Raw genomic sequence first — 18386 nt, forward strand, 5'->3', positions numbered from 1 at the left:
CTGCTGACCATGTGTGGAGCACTGGTAACAAGTCTGACACATGTCTGTCCTCCTCACCCAGCCACCGCGCAGAAATCCTGAGCTTCTCTCAATGAACATTTTGTTATAGCACACCAGCGACTGTCAAATCCATCCATAACCTGCTTAGCGCTGCACCTTCCAAACCACAGCAGTGAAGCTTTCTGACCTCTCATATCACAGGAATCACAGAAACGTGTGTGGGATCCGAAGCAGCACCACGTATGTGCCCATGTGTCTACGCATTCCTAATGGTTATGTTGCATCCTAATGGCCTGGTGAATTAGCCTCACAAAAGGGCATTCTGCTATTCTGAAATTCTACAAGCCTTCCAGCATACCAGCGGAGAAAGGAGCTATTGGATGCTAAGAATAACACAAGACGTCTTCTTGGTGATGGCATACACATTCAGGCTCCCACAGATCGGGAAGTCTTCTACACTGGTGGTAATTTAATAGGCACACAGGAGAGACACACAATAGGATATTGGTGCTCGGCTTTTACAAGGAAATGTGAGAACCTCCGTCTATATGTGGGTGGGTGATTAAAAAAAATAAATGTCATGAATGGCAAAATAGATACACTGAATAACATACATGATGCATGTATGATGACAGCTGTATTTGCATATGTTCAGTGTTTCCCAGCCACCTAAACTATCATCCTCCACTTTACCATAACACAATATGACTTTGTCATGTGTCCCCAAGCCAGACATGACCACAGAGGCAGAGCAGATATCTACAATTGTGATGGGCTTCAGGCAATGTTTTCATACCAAAATGCAACCATACACATTAGTTGGAAATAAAGCTCTACATTTTTCATAATCTGTAAATTTGGGACCTGATGCTTTTCTTTCAACTGTCTTCTAGCTTGAGTGGGTCTTCATGCTGGTCTAGGAGTGATTTGTCTTCCTCGCTATACAAGTGACACTTTGGGCACAATATGGCAACCAAACAGGCAGTCACTTGAGCAGTGGACATACTGTGTCAACTCCGAATGTAAAAATCGTATCGGGAGTTTAGGTTACATGCGTCTACATGTGGTGCAGGAGAGCAGAAGTTTTGAAATATGCCATTGTCTGGTGTAGCAACACGGTCAACAGAAGAACAGCAGTCAGGAGAGGCGTTCCAGCCAACTTATAGCAAGCAGCAGAGGTGGAGCCCATGTGATGTAAATGCAATCCATGCAATTGCTCCCCGATTCAGAGGTATGTGGCTGTATGGTGTCTATATTATCTAGAGTATCCTGAAGACCTGCTGAAGTCATGACAATATCAGAGTCTATCTAAGACCTGACCATAGCCCACACTCTCACCGCTACGTCCTCCTACTCTACTGTGTGACTGGTGTCAACTTCTGTGGCATCAGGGCCAAACAGACCGAGCACTTGTAACTACACCTGCCAGCACCCTCACAGTCTTCTTCTAGGCTGCAATGTTTAATGGAGCCTGGCTCGTCACAGGTTTGAGGCAATTAAATGGACATTTGCCAAAAAAGGCCCCAAGCTCCCCAATGGTGGGAAGGACATACCTTTTATAAGTCAGCCACTGGCCCAGATGAGGGGTGTGGCGTCCATAGGCCTACGCGCTCTCACACAGCAAAGGGCCACCACGGTGCACTTCTCCACCAATCATAGCATCTGAGATAATTTTCCAAGTCTAGGAAAATATTTCACACAAACATTGGAGATCAAAGTCAAATTTAAATTGTCCATCATCGTTTACAGGAGGGATATGCTCTCTCTTCACATAGAGGGGTCAAGGATGCTAATTGTGTCCTCACAATGATGGGCTGATTTAAATGTTCTGCATTATAAGGGGGAGGTCATTGAGAACATCCCCCCACCACCAAATTAATATTCAGCTGTGATGCAGCCTTTTTTCCAGTGTCACTATATATTATGATCAGGGCCAACATTCTAAAAACAGAATTGTCTTGTTGTCCCCACAGAAGCCCTATTCTAGCAGTAAATGCCCCATGTCCCAGCTAAAGCAGTTCTTCACTGTGAGGTCCTCCCATGCCCCAGATTCTTGGACTACTGAAATGCGATAACAGGGGGAAGAAGAATAAGGAGGTATATGCAGTTGGATTTTGAGGTGTCCAGTGGAATTCGGCTCTACCATACACATAGTTAACATCCAAGAGCTGCATGCTATCTAATGTACAGTTGAAATCATATGACCTACCCACTCTTGCTTAAGAACACGTTAATCCTAGGATTTATAATTCACCAAAATTCTTCCGGTTGCCTCTGACTATCCAGATGCACATTGCAGATTATGGAAATGCCCAAGTGATTCACTACTGAGTGATTCAACAATTCAGCAGAGCACAAAGAACTTCTTGACAAGTGGACTCCTGAAAGTCTCACCACAAGATCAACATCATGCAAATAACCTATAGCAGTTGGAAATGTACACCAGCGCTGAAGGGGACGAGGCTCACAATAGTCATCCATCTGTAAGCAGCAGAAAAAGCTTACATACACGTACTGGAAAATGACATCGCAAGTAATAGCATATAATAACGCATCACAGAAGAAATATTCGGATTCCCTACCACTGCAGAATACAGCAGGTACTGGATACTGGATACGGAGCTGGTACCGAGTCATTTATATAGGCGGCCTATGGTTTTGTTGAGTGGATACTTTTCTCCACCCCAACCATTAAGTCATCTTCTGGTCTCCTTTTTCTGAAAACTGCAGAATACAGACTGCCACAGGTTGCTATGATAATATTAAAATATGCAGAATTTGCCAGGGACTGCCTAATAATAATTTCTAAGTCACAGGTCCCTGAATAGGCTCAAAATAACTGCGTCCACATTTTTATTTCTTATATATGGGACCTGGTTTAGCATTAACTTTTCAATACAATTCAGCCGACCATCACAGATCCCAGAGCTGACTGCTAAGCCATTATGATCAGTGCGAGTGAACCAGAAGCTTTACCGCTTCAGTAGGAACAACTGAGACCATGATTTCCATGGAAACCTGACCATGCCCGAAACTATGACATGGATTTAGAGGAGCGTGTCCCTGACACTGACATACAGTAAGTGACCGGGATGTGGCTTTGTTGCTTTAAAGAGGACCCGTCACCTCTCCTGACATGTGTTTTACTAACTACTTGCATCCCCTTGTAATAACAATTGGCTATGTTGTGCCAATGTTATTCTTGCTAGAAATTCTAAAGCATTGCAAACTGCCAGCAATTTAAAGTCCAGATGGTTGTTAACGGGTGGGGGTATGTCCCTTCACAGTACAGGGACACCCCCCAAACGGTAGCACCCATCTGGTCCTTCATTGTAAATTGCTAAGAAGATATGCAAATCAGCTCTTTCCAAAAGGATACGAAAGCTCTGCCTCTGATGTCACATGATGTAAGCTAGTTATCCCACAGGTCAACGCTCGACCTTTTAAACAGGCCTTAAAACATGACTTGGATAATAAGTTAGCCATCACCTCATCTGAAGACAGCTGTTTTGGAGTGATTGCCCCTCATCAGTTTCTGGTGGATTTAGAGTCTTGGGTTTCTTATCCTTTTCTTATAGTGTGCAAGCACGACCACCGCTGCTGGATTGCATGGTGGTCATAACCTCTGGATAGGAGTATACTGTGATGCAAAAATGGATCAAGCCAGCAACGGTGTTAATATGGACAATCACAATACATTAGTAAGTGCACTGTAGTAACTTTGGGGGTCATTTATGAAGCTGAAATACACCTATATTAGGCGATTTTCCCTGCTCACGCCAGGTCAAAGAAGTGAGCGTCATGTTCCATTTTCTACTCCTGTTTCAGGTGTAGAAAAAGGTCTAAATGTAAGACAGTTTGAAAGCAATCTTACATTTAGAAGCAGAGGTGGATGCACCGAAGTTATGAAGAGATCGGCACCTCTACATAACTCCAACGAATCCACCGACAGGTATAGAGGTTTATTAAAGGGTTTTGGTCACCAGATTTAACCCTATTAAGCTAGCTGATATTAGCGATGTGCGAATGTCAGCTAAACCTAACTAGCCTATTCCTACTTTTATCTATGACCCAGTTACGCCAGAAATCTAACTTTTATAATAGGCTAATTAGCCTCTAGGACCAGTGGGTGCGTTGTTCCTGCTCCTAGAGGCTCCGTTCTCCCACCTTTGTCGCCTCCCTCCAAGTCCTGTTGACAGGGCCAGGCAGCGCTCGCATCTGTCTGCCAGCCCTGTGCTCTGGTGAAAGTGCGGTGAGAAAGCTGGCAGCCTGCAAGAGTCTTTCCCTCACTACGCCTGCGCTGAATGGCGCGAGATTTCACCAGAGCACAGGGCTGGCAGACAGATGGAAGCGCTGCCTGGCCCTGTCAACAGGACTTGGAGGGAGGCGACAAAGGTGGGAGAACGGAGCCTCTAGGAGCAGGAACAACGCACCCCCTGCTCCTATAGGCTAATTAGCATATTATAAAAGTTAGATTTCTGGTGTAATGGGGGCATAGATAAAAGTAGGAATAGGCTAGTTAGGTTTAGCTGACATTAGCACATCGCTAATATCAGCTAGCTTAATAGGGTTAAATCTGGTGACAGAATCCCTTTAAGACCGATGTCTGAAACGTTGGTTTTAATAAATGACCCCCTTTATCTACATGATAAATGCCATTTGCTGAAGTGAGACAGCCCCTTTAAAAGATCTTGAGTAATTTACATTACCGTATTTTTCGCCCCATAAGACGGAGGAATAAGACAGAGCGCACTGGAGGCAAGGAGCGGCCAGGAGCAGGAGAGGCAAGTGGGTTTTTTATTTTATTTGCTCTGTGGCACTGGGGCTCATACTGGGGGCATAATAAATGGCACGGCATGGGGGTCTGATCTGAGGTCTTATTAACATTGGGGGTCTGATTGGGGCCGTCAGCTGAGGTCTGATTAATATTGGGGGTCTGGTTGCTGGCCTGATCTGAGATCTAATGAAAAATATTTTTTTCTTATTGTTCTCCTGTAAAACCTAGTCTTATAGGGTGAAAAATACGAAGTACCTATAATCAATACAAAAAACAGTGGAAGAGATTTATCAAGCCCCCTGTGTCTGAATTGGAGTGTCAAAAAGAGGCAAATTTTTATTCAAGCTCCGTTTTGCAAAACTCTTGTTGTCTCCTCTCCGCCACTGTGGAGAGTGTGGCGGAGTATGGGTTGGAGGGGTGTGACTTAAGTAGCATGACACATTTACAATTACTGGTGCCAATTTTATGTCGCAAACAATGCCCAAAACTGACACCAGCTCCAAGTTGGTGTACATTTCGGACTGTGGTGCACAGACCAGTTGGTCGTAGTCTTAAAAATTTTGGGGAAAATGGACCTTCCAAAATATCTCTCTATAGAAATACAGTGCGGAATATGACATTACATAAAGCAGGGAGAGCAGATGAAATCAGCTAAAAGCAATGCATTGTTATATACTGTATAGACCTAAAAAAAATCTGGTGGTTTGAGCCTTTTTTTTTACGCCAGTTTCTGGCACACACAAACCTAGTAAACAACCCCCTAAGTGTCTAAAATTAACCTTCACGAGCATAGTGAATCGTATGTATGCCTTGGTGACCTTCCAAACACTCGATTTTAGGGCATTTCCCCGTTGCTCTGAGGCACGGTGTTTTATGGGAAACAGAAGACAATTCTGCAGCCAAACTTGACACGTTGTGCCTATGGTATTTTGTAAGGAAATTAAAACGTACCAGAAACAGTGAGGGTGTAGGCATCAAAGCAAGCACGTAGCTCAAAGATGCTAAGAAAAACGCCTTCTCTCAGCGATACAAAATCATTATGAAACGCAACGTTCAACTAAAGCCTGGATGTAGTAGGTTCTACAATTTATGCTCCCACTTCAGTTAAGAGGATTTGGTAATGTTCCTGTTTAAATAAGTATTATATGATAAAAGCCAGGCAGTGTTAGCATGTGGAGCTCTAGGATGGATGGCAGATGGCACTGGTGTAAGTCATAACTCCTACAGGTTTATGCTGGCTCATCCGAATATTATACAGGTGGACACAGACCGATGACAGGACCCCATGTATTAAAGAACCGGCCCTGACTGGGTGAATGATAACCATATGATGTATTCATCCGATTATACTGTCATCCACACAATACCATTGTACAAGAACCCATACTTTGAGGTATGCCTCGCCTTGTCACTTTTCTATCCAGCAAGACAAAAACTACAGTGATCAGCCTGGCGCACGCCACCAGAGGACTGAACGCTCAATGAGAACAGGTCCTTCTTGATGCAGGGGCTCCTCTCTGTAAATGGAGCATACGGAGAACTGTGCAGCCACCTGGTTCATGTTGTGTAACCGAACCTACTTTACCAAGTATTATGATCTTTTCTTTATATCATGGCTGGAAAAAAACTGGTCACCAATTAAGCTAGAAAATTGTCCCTGGAGAACAAAGTTTTGCATTTGGCGGCAAGGTGATTTCATAAGGTGCCAAATGTACGAAGCTGCAAACTGTTACTGAGAGAATCCAGCTACTTATCTCCTTGAAGGTCCAAGACTGCTCCTGCCATGCAAATAGAGCACGCAGCTGTTGTCATATGCACCATTAGGGTCCATTCACATATCCGTGTGTGTTTTGCGGATCCATGGAGCGGAATTGCGGATGTGTGAATGGAGCCTAACCGGGATGTTTGGACCTGGGCCTACCATATGCTGTGGCTGACTAGGGTTGTTGATTTTGATTCGATTTCGATACCATAAAAAAGTATTGCAATACTCGATACCATGCGGAAAAAATAAAAAACACCAAAAAAGCCATGTGCATTCCATATTTTATGGAACGTACACCCATAATAGAACAGTCCTCTCCTATTTTTGGGTGGTACAAGGTGACTAAAAATGGTAAATTGCGCAATATCAACTTTTAGTATTTTTTTATTTTATTTATTTTTTACTCTTTATTTACTATTAGCCCCCTAGGGGCTAGAACCCTTGTCCTATTCAGCCTATTAGGGTGAATAGGACTTCACACTTTCCCTGCTGCCCTGTGCTTTGTGCACACAGCAGCAGGGAGCTTACCAAGGCTTCAGTAGCGTCCTTAACCAATCGGAACCCCGCGATTACACTGCTGGGGCTCCGATCGGAACCGCCATTGCCACCAATAAAGAGGGGGAGGGGACCCTGTGGCCACTGCCACCAATGAATATAACAATGGGGAGGGCCTGTCGCTACTGCGCCACCAATGATACTAACACTGCGCCACCAATAGCTACAATTTATAATACTGGGGGGGGGGGGGGCCACCAATAAATGTAATTAAAACATTAATTCAAGTATAGGAGGCAGCGGGTGCTGGCAGCGGGATCACATACCCGGCCTCAATAACAGGGCATACGATCCACCGAACCATGACAATTAACCCTTCAGGTGTGGCACCTGAAGGGTTAATTGCCGTGGTTCGGCAGATCGCATGCCCTGTCATGGAGGCCGGGTATGTGATCGCGGTTCGGCAGATCGCATGCCCTGTCATGGAGGCCGGGTATGTGATCGCGGTTCGGCAGATCGCATGCCCTGTCATGGAGGCCGGGTATGTGATCCCGCTGCCGGCACCCACTGCCTCCTATACTTGAATTAATGTGTTTTACATTCTTTGGTGACGCAGTGGCCACAGCCCCTTCCCCTCCTCCTCCCTGCTATCTCCCCATTGGTGGCAGCGGCAGCTGCGTCACAGTGGGGGAGGGGGGGGAAGAGTCCCTCCTCCCTTCTCCACTGTGCTAGTAAAGAGAACATGGCGCGAGCTCAGAGCGGCGCGTGCCATGTTCTTTAACTGATACGGTCTTAGTTGTCCATAGCAACCAATCAGTGCTCAGCTTTCATTTTTTCAGGGCCCTGTAGGAACTGAAAGCTGAGCTCTGATTGGTTTCTATGGGTAACCAAGACAGATTTACTTATTAAATTACAGATTAGGCAGTTTGATTTGGAGATATTGGAGGTGAGCTACTTTTTCGTGGGCCACCCTGTATTAGGCTAAAAAAAATAAAAATAAGTGATATGTTTCCGGGCGCAAAAAATGATGAAAATCACTAACCACTGCATTCATTCCACAACCAAAGTATAATTGACATAAGTGATATGGAAACGGGCAGCAAGGCGAGACTTTCAATGTGTTCACGGAGGTGTCATTACCATTAGTCTACCACATCAGACCCAATACATCGCCTGCGATGTCACAATGAACCTACAGCTTTCTAAATCAATGCAATGACATGTTACCATGACACAACGCCACGCTTTGAACATCACAAGCTATACGACTTCGGGGGTGAGAGCTTCACCTCCATTGCCTGTGACTCACAAATCACATTTGTCAATCTGCTTTGAAATAGAAGCTGAAGTCATTACAGACAAGGAACATTGGTGTGGGCCGGATGTCTCCTCCTGCAGCCACACTTCACGAGCCTACATAAACTGGTTCAGCAGGTCCTGTGAACGCCAACAATTAGGACTAAGCAGCACTTACCCCGGAGAAAAGAAATAAAAACATTTGCCTTGATGTCTCAGCCCTTGTCAGGCATCTACTCGGGGGAATTATCTTTGCCGCTAGTCCGCTCCATCTTCTAAGGAGTCACCAAACCAATAAAAGCATCCTAAAGAATGGCGCCAAGATCAGTTAGAGAGAACACGTCATCGGAAATGACCTACTGCTTAAACCACTACCTATATTTTATAAGCAAATCCTAAAACCCTGCAGTGCTCGCACTGGTCACTAAGCAGGGCCATATACAAATCTCATAGGCCCCCAAACCCAAATTTACTTTAGACCTCCCCCTTTCCCACCTAGTTTCCCTGTATGTGTGCATCAGACATTGCCAGCAACACAGAATGGAAAGCACTGCAGATTGAGGAACTTACATGTTTTTTAATAAAAAATAAGAAATTTAAATAAAGTGTAATAAAAAGAAGTTGCTCTTGGCCTCACCCATGTTATCCGACTTCTAGGTCAGAAAAAGTGGAAGAGGTGCTTCAAAAATATGGTGCGTGGTCTGCCTCCATTGAAGGTATGCCACTGAGCCGAATAATAGGCACCACTTTGTCTTCTCAGATCACTATACAGCAGTCATCTCATTATCACAGGCACGATTACAATAACCAATATCACCAACATACAGGTAACACAGGATCCAGCGTACACATCAGTTTATCGGTTCTTTCCTTGTACAGTGTCCTCTGCACAGGTCACAGAGCATGCACAGAAAACTCTCCCATGGAAGTCAATAGAGCTAGCTGCCTTCAAGAGGCAAAAGGATGGTGGGGGTTAGCAATAAGAGGACTGACCGCATAATCACAAATGCGTTTTATCATTATTTAGCGCTAACGTATTCCGCAGCCCTGTACAGAAATTGCCACCAAAACGGCTCACAATGTAGTTTCCCTTATCGCACACGTACATATAGGCCATTTCCACAGGAAGATCAATAATCGTCCTACGTGTTGTGCTGCAGATCACCCGACAATCCGTCTGTCGACTGTCTCATAAAAGATGCTGAACCGTGGAAGCACACTGCCTTGCGTTATCAGGGATGTGCTGCCGATAACCAATACAGCTGAATGGGGTAGCAGTTGTTCCTCCCACCTATACGGTACTTTGCATTGGCCAGTTTAATGGGCAATATAAAGCTAGCCAAATAGGTCAAATCACTCTCCGTCAGAGCCCCCCACCCGAATGGACTGGATAAAATACAGTGATCCCTCAGGATACAATACTTTCACCATACAATGGTCTTTTCTGACCCATCGTAAGTTGAAACCAGACTCAACATACAATGTCTCAGACTCAGATCCAACCAATCAAGGTCACTTCTCTGGTATAATAGCTGGATTAGTTGCTAGTTATCAGCTATTCCTGACTGTTATATGTAAGGACTTGCTTTTTCTCTCTTCATTATCTGCTTATTTTTCTTAAGTCTTAATTTTCTCATATCTTGGATCACATTTTGGGGCCTTGGAGCAGATTACTCAACTTACAATGGTTTCAACATACAATGGTCGTCCTGGAACCAATTAATATTGTATCTTGAGGGACCACTGTAATGTTAGCGCAACTCGGCAATAAATCAATGACTGTATTGTACACAGCTGCACACGTTGTGCTCAGCAAGTAATATAGACTTGTGTCAAGTATCACTATTGGCCTATAAGCAAAGAAAATGAAGAGCACAGCTATGTCGTAAAATGCCTTGGGAATTTTCATTTCTCAGTAAATAGACGGAATTTAAAGTAGCCTACAAATGGAACCAAATTGTGTATAAAGCCCAGCATAAGTTTAAACCACTAGAAGGAGCCGTCTGAGCTCCGCTTAGTTTATACAGGCTGCAGGTTTCTTTTGACCGGCACGCCCCGGGCCTGGTTTTCCCTCCACATTCGGATTATCTTTGTGTAGAAACCAGCCCCAGGAGCTGAGTGATTGCTGGGTGGCTTCATTCTATTCATTCTCTTTTTAGGAATTACTACTAATCTCTAGCACCTCCTCAAACACCCTGCAATGAAAATGACAAAGCCCCTGTGTCCAGCTGACAGACAAGCAGTTTATTCAGCTAACTCTGATCTGTCACCAGCGAGAACCCTTCAAATGAGGGGATTTATGAGAAAAAGTCAAGTTAGGAAGCAAGTCACGTCATGGGCTTATCAGCGGTCAAAATTCCACACCCACCTCTACGGGAACCCACCTCGGCCAGAAAATGGATACCTTGGTGCCTTGGAACCGAACCCGAGTTCGGGAAATGGTTTTCTTGTAGTAGAAATCAATGTATGAAGTTATTACACGAGACTTCGTGAAGTAATAACTTTGGCTCATCGGAGCCAATACATTCTAATACTGTACGGAGCGCTCAATCCGTACAGTATTGAAACTGAGTTTTAATGCGAATCGTCTTCGGATGTTTCATCCGAAGTCGATTCGCTCATCCCTTAAGCGTTGTGGTGCTGGCACTGCCTGGAGAATGAACAGAGAGGCCTGGTGCAGTATCTTCATTTAGTTCCACCCACATCACCATTTTGGCGATTCAATTGGCGTTATTAGGGCAACTTTCTGTTGTCAGAAACCACTGACAAATCAATTTGATGAGCTGGATTACATTCTCAAAATTAAGTCCGGCCTACAATGTCTCTGGTGTCAAAAGTGATTTCTGTCACAGAGCCGGGCGTTTTACCACACAATGTAGTGCTGCATGCTGTGCTTTTTTTGTCCAGCTCTATAACGGAGCCTCCAATACAGAGGGGAGAGCTTGACTTCTAGCAGTGACCATGTCTTTCCCGTAGTACTCATGCCACATCGGATCGGATGTAGAATCAAAGGAATGTGGTGATGTCTCAGATTGTAAGCTCTTGAGAGCAGGGCCCTCACTCCCAGTGTTTCAGTTGTATATTAGCTAGTTACATTGTGATGCCTTTTGTTTTGTACATGAGCCCTCGTTACGGAATATGTGGGCGCTATGTAAATAAATATTATGTCATAGGGTTGTCACCAACCAAAAAGGTTCATCAGTGTCTCAGTAGAAAACTGTATAAATAAGCAAAAGAAAATAAACCAGAACTGGAGTCAATGGAGCTCAAATAAAATGTGATGTTTTTTGGATCTGAAGGACATAATGGGTTTCAAAGTTATAGCGCCAAACTTTACATAGACACAAACAAACACAAAAAATGGCAGTAGTGCGAGGGGAGTAGGCAGAAAGTTTTCTTGCACAATAAAAATGCCAATAAATAGATAAAACATTTGAATGTCACTGGGACAAACCAGTGGAATAGAATTAGAACACATTTATCACAAATGACTGGAATCATGAACGTTGATACCTTTCTACATGGTCTTATAGGAGAACTTGTCCCAAAGCTCCGTAAGACCCCTTTCTCTAAAACTGTAAAACAAATGTAACATACAAGCTTCTATTCATCCTACAGCCACATGAGTGAAAGGACGTATGTGGACAATCCATCGGGGTCCGCAAACATATTGTTCTAAGCGTCACAGGCCGGTACATACTGAGGAACTGTTACGACTAAATCCTGTGTGTTGCATACTTCAAGTCTGACCTCTACAGGCTGGTGACTGCAATCAATCTGCATTACCACTGTACATCTAAGGCCAAACAACGCTATCATTTGTGCTACTATCTGACCAAATCTCATTGTTGTGGTCTGCTGAATCCAGATAAATAATGGCTCTACCAGAGGTCACCTCAAACAAGGTCCAACTCATTTCACTTCACCTGATATATCTTTTACAACCAGCGCACACCCTTCCTCTCAAACACCATCTAGAGATAGAGATTATAGAATTACTGATCTCCCATGTAGTCCACAAACATTACTATAATAAAAATGGAATTAGGTGGCTTTATCACATGTCAGGGGTCACAACCAATTCACGGGTCATTGTCTTCTTGAAACCTGCCCATCTTCAGTATGAATAGGTTACGTTCACATTTGTGTGTTTAGTCTACAAGGTCAATGATCAATAGAGAGGACTTTTTGTCTCACCTTCATCCTAGTCACCAGGTAAAAGGTTAACCCAGCCTGGCTGGAAACCTGACTTAGGCCACATGTTTCTGAAGGTTCTCATTCATCCAGGTCATGGTACTATATATTAGTAGTAATAAGTCAGAGCATCTGGACTTGATGTATTTTTCTCTTGAAGACATTTCGCTAGTCATCCGACTGGCTTTCTCAGTTAGGCCTCTTGCACACTAACGTTTTTTTTTCCCGTTTACGTTCCATTTTTTGCGTTCTGTATACGGACCCATTCATTTCAATGGATCCGCAAAAAAATAAAATGGAAGGGACTCCGTATGCCTTCCGTTTCTACATTCCGTTCAAAGATAGAACATGTCCTATTATTGTGAAAATCAGGGGTTTGAGCAGCTCTCACCTGCCGAGGATTCCACTGATATAGCGCGGACCGGCTCCTTCACCCGAAGTAGGAGAAATATGAGTATGAAGAAAAAAGATTGGTTGGTCCAGCTTGTATTCGTGGTTATCCAAAAGGCTTTATTCAATATTCAATAAAATCCAGGTACAAGAATGCAGGTCTACATGTTTCGGGCACAATACAATCTCAGCATGAGTAAGGGCTGAGATTGTATTGTGCCCGAAACATGTAGACCTGCATTCTTGTACCTGGATTTTATTGAATATTGAATAAAGCCTTTTGGATTACCACGAATACAAGCTGGACCAACCAATCTTTTTTCTTCATGTCCTATTATTGTCCGCATAACAGACAAGGATAGTACTGTATTAGCAGGGGACAGGTGTTCCGAAAAAAATGGAATGCACACGGACGTCATCCGTATTTTTTGCGGATGCGTTTTTTTGCGGACAGCAAAATACTGAAAAAGTCATACGGTCGTGTGCAAGAGGCCTTAGAATGAGATTCTCAATCAGAATGAATTGTACAAGAAATCTCTGCCATTAAATAATAATTAAAGCGCAATCTGACTGAAGCATGAGTCACCAGTACTTAATGCTGGAAATTTGTTGAACAAGTCAGTCATTCTATGAGAAACCCAGTCGGATGACTAGGGAAATACTACAAGTCCATTTGCCCTGACTTATCACTACTGATAGAGATATGGATTAGGGCACGTTCACACTCTCTGTAGTAGTACACTGCTTTGCTCTGTTTTACTAATATATTGACTGACTCCGTTTTTCAATCTATTCTCCACTTCATTGACCAATCCTGGAAAAAAGCAGATCATTTCAGAAGAAATTTTTAAGCCTATAATCCCTATAGAGATATGATCCGTTGGTGGAGTGAATAAAAAGGGTGCATACTGCCCACTACACAAGTGCTAATGGAGTGCTCTGCTCATAATGACTACAGAAAAGTGATCCCATGGTAGATTACAGTCTAAGCTCCAAGGCCAGTTTCTAGGACCATAGGCGGGAAATTATCATCCCCCCTATGCCAGCTTTCTGGCATTAAATAGTTAAATAGTCAAATTTGCACCTTTTTTGTCACCACATTTGCCAGATTTCCAAAAAGGTAGCAAATGTTCGACGGGGTCAGTAGCAAACGTCGGTCTTGATAAATCAGAGCCTCAGTCTACTGAGAAAAATCATCCATGATCAGTAGGGCTTTGCTTTCTAGGAAATGACTGTACCTATGTATATAACAGGTCTTCAATATGTGATGGACCTGTCACAGCTTGCCATTTAGAAGACGACATATATGCTGGATATGGGACACTTTGCATTTCCAGGAACTGGCAGTGTGGCTTTGACCTATGATCTGGGAGAATATTTTCAGCAGCTTGATGACAGCACAGCCTCGCTGAAAGGGACTATTCTCACACAAGTGTAAATCAGTACAGTAACCGATGCTCAGGCAAAGAACATCTGAGCTGTCAAATGACCGAAGCAAACTTTCAGTGGCGACTCCGTCACATAAATCTGCTGTTTGGTTTGCTGATCATCACCACAAATATGTTAACAAACTGCTCATTGTCCGCTGGCGGCGTCCATTCTGTTCCCACAAACCTACAGCAGAGGTTCCCATAGCTACCCTGCTTGTCTATTTACCACCTAAGCGATCAAAGCCAGCATGCAGCTCACACAATAAGCTCTGCCAGGCTTCCTACAGGGTGAATGCCCAGCCACTAATTAACTAATATGCCTGTGCATATGGAGGCACCGCTCACGCTCCCCATCCAAATAACCGCTGCTGTCACCAGGGAGTGCTCCGCCAGTAATGACTGATAATGGGGGCATTAATCATATACATCTCAATACACATTAGATAGAATCGCCCTGTATTCAGACACTGTACCATTCATCGGACAGTCTCTATTATATTGTATGAATGAAAGCAGCTTTCCCAGGAACAACCAAACATCTCAGGACCTGACAGCTTCAAAATAACCCACAGTATATAGGAAGGCATGTCATACACACTGGGATCAAGTGCTGGAGATCCACTTGTGGTTAACCATGTCATACACACTGGGATCAAGTGCTGGAGATCCACTTGTGGTTAACCATGTCATATACACTGGGATCAAGTGCTGAAGATCCACTTGTGGTTAACCATGTCATATACACTGGGATCAAGTGCTGGAGATCCACTTCTGGTTAACCATGTCATACACACGGGGATCAAGTGCTGGAGATCCACTTCTGGTTAACCATGTCATACACACGGGGATCAAGTGCTGGAGATCCACTTCTGGTTAACCATGTCATATACACTGGGATCAAGTGCTGAAGATCCACTTCTGGTTAACCATGTCATATACACTGGGATCAAGTGCTGGAGATCCACTTCTGGTTAACCATGTCATACACACTGGGATCAAGTGCTGAAGATCCACTTCTGGTTAACCATGTCATACACACTGGGATCAAGTGCTGGAGATCCACTTCTGGTTAACCATGTCATACACACTTGGATCAAGTGCTGAAGATCCACTTCTGGTTAACCATGTCATACACACTGGGATCAAGTGCTGGAGATCCACTTCTGGTTAACCATGTCATACACACTGGGATCAAGTGCTGAAGATCCACTTCTGGTTAACCATGTCATACACATTGGGATCAAGTGCTGGAGATCCACTTCTGGTTAACAATGTCATACACACTGGATCAAGTGCTGAAGATCCACTTCTGGTTAACCATGTCACACACACACTGGAACAAGTGCTGGAGATCCACTTCTGGTTAACCATGTCACACACACACTGGAACAAGTGCTGAAGATCCACTTCTGGTGAACTATGTCATGTCATACACACTGGATCAAGTCCTAAAGATCCACTTATGGTGAACTACATCATGTCATACACATTGGACCATGTTCTGAAGATCCACTCTACAATGTAATCAATAAGGACACATTTTGATTACTTGTATTTATATTTGGCATAACAGACGCAATGTTGATGGTGCTGGTCATACACACAAGAGTCCGATCAACGACCAATCATCCAACAATCACATCAACAACATGTCAGACAAAAGCAGACACTTATTTATGCAAACTGCCCATCTATGACCCAAATCTTGTAACCTGACAGATCACACACTGCATAACATGGTCAAACAATGGTCAGCAGAAATGACCAGCTTTTATCTTGTGTGTATGGGAAGATCACCAAGTGCAGGTCATCTCCATTTGGTGGTCACTGCCGATACTTCCAGACCATTCACAAACATGCAGCAAATGTTCTAGTGTTTAGGTGGGACACTGGCAGCCTGCACCCTAGGCTCTCAACCTGTCCTCCTCCAGGAGGTACAACTCATGTCTCTTATCCCCCATCATGCATTTAGGGCTTGCTGACACTTTCCTTTATCATGATCTTGGGGGAACTTTCCCAGAACTTACTTGAGAAGGTGGGCACTTACCTTAGGAACCAACCAGGTGCATATCATTCATAGTAACAGAAACAAAAGCCACATCTACTGTCAAGGACACAGAATGAGGGTGACCAGAGGAGCTGACACTCACATCCATTACTGTGCATGCTGGCAACTTACTACATGACCAGTGAGCCCAAGACCCTTCCCAGTATACAATCCCAGTCTCTTCCTGACATTCCCCAGAATTAATTACTAACACTGTGGAAAGCCTGCACTTTCCCAACACACGTTCATTAGCATAATGGGAGAAAGCAGAGTCCTGTCCCTCCGGGAGCTGGAGCAGACCATGCGCCTCACCTGAGTCATGGTCAGCATCCCATAATCCATCCAGTCCTAAGCAAGGTAAGAAGGTCCCCCGGGAGCGGCGGTCAGCGGCACGGTCCCTGCACTCGGAGACTTTCTGCCCGGGACAGCATGAAGTTGTGTCTCCTCTCAGCCTATGAGAAGTGAGCGGCGGGGAGAGGCGGCTTCTTTCTCCAGCGCTGCACAGGCTGCAGAGTGCTCGCACTCTGGAAGCCGGGCCAGCGGCGACCCGCGGCTCAGCCAATCAGCGCCGTGGAGGGGCGTGGTCTACGATGCTGTGAGGCGGATTATGGGGATTAACCAGATGGGCGCCGAGAGGAGATTCCTGTCCGCGTGATTGAGCTCAGCCTCTGGGGCGCTCCTAGTGACCGCGGCGTGTGAGGGGTTAAGCAGTACCTCAGCGCTTCACCAAACAGCGCGCTGTCCTGTCATGTTACCTCAGACCCCCCCCCCCCACCTCCTCAGTAATTCAATGGCAGAATAAAGGAAGTGTTATCAGGAATCTTCCCTGACCGCCATTATCTGTGCAGATGCTGGAGAGGGGTTATCTCACCACAAGAGCTCTCCTCTCCAGTGACTGCATGAATTCAGGAGGGTGTCCTCCTCTGGATACCATATTGTCAGGGGGTGAGGGGTCTCAAACAAGATGTCAGTCTGCAAAATGTAATTCTGGATACCAGTGCTCTGCTCCAGGAGGTCCCACTATATATATTTATATATATATATATATATATATATATATATATATATATATATATATATATATACACGCAGTATATACCCATTGCCGCCCAGGTTGTACATCTATCTATATAAATATTTCCTAAGGCTCCTTTTTCCTAGAAGTCTTTGGCCCAATTAGAGAGGTGAAGAAAACATCCACCATTTTTAAATTTAGCTTTTTTTTCCATTATAGGCCCCCGTACACTTTAGTGTATTGTTGCAGCAGTTTAAGGCTAGGTCTACACGACGACATGTGTCGCGCGATAGATAGGGCACAACTACACTGCGACATTTGTCGCACCAATGTCGCGCAACAAGTTTTATAATGATAGTCTATGGCAGGCAGGGCCAACCTGCGGCTCTCCAGCTGTTGTAAAACTACAACTCCCACCATGCCGTGCTGTAGGCTAATAGCTTTAGACTGATCGGGCATAATGGGAGTTGTAGTTTTGCAACAGCTGGAGAGCCTCAGGTTGGCCATCCCTGGTCTATGGTGTCGCAATGCGATTTCTGATCCATGCATGTAAACTTCCTGCACAGACAGAGTCACATGCACCGCCGCATCAGTAGTGACCTGTCCCCAAACAGCCTGTCACTGCTCGGTCACATGCTGCTGGTGAACACATTACTGCTGAGGCCAGTAATTGGCTGCAGTGGTGCATGTGACCCTGTCTGTGCTGGAGGTCCACTGAAGATAGACTGAGAGCCACAGAGCCCAAATGGAGCTGCAGGGAGCAGGTAAGTATCGCAGTGTAGCAGGACAGCCATAGAAATGAATGGTCATTTAGGTGTACTCAATCTTTTCTCAGATGGACGGTAGAGAAGTCACTAGTGTAAATCCAGGCTTATTAACTCTTTATACATGCAATTATCGGTATGGTTCATCGCGTTTAACTAGACACAACAAAGGTCACCGTGTGTAAGTGATCCCTCCACTATGGTGGTAACCTA

At 44.5% G+C, this 18386-nt stretch overlaps 1 protein-coding gene across 1 annotated transcript in view; it reads right to left on the bottom strand.

Moving 5' to 3' along the window:
* The window catches only part of MID1 (midline 1), a 192598-nt gene extending 175712 nt beyond the window's left edge, over positions 1–16886 (bottom strand). The window contains exon 1 of the mRNA XM_040423767.1: positions 16707–16886. The gene's annotated coding sequence lies outside the window, so the exon portion shown is untranslated. The remainder of the gene's footprint in view (positions 1–16706) is intronic.
* Positions 16887–18386: the final 1500 nt, after the last annotated feature.

Source organism: Bufo bufo, chromosome 3, assembly GCF_905171765.1.
Source record: "Bufo bufo chromosome 3, aBufBuf1.1, whole genome shotgun sequence".
NCBI lineage: Eukaryota > Metazoa > Chordata > Amphibia > Anura > Bufonidae > Bufo > Bufo bufo.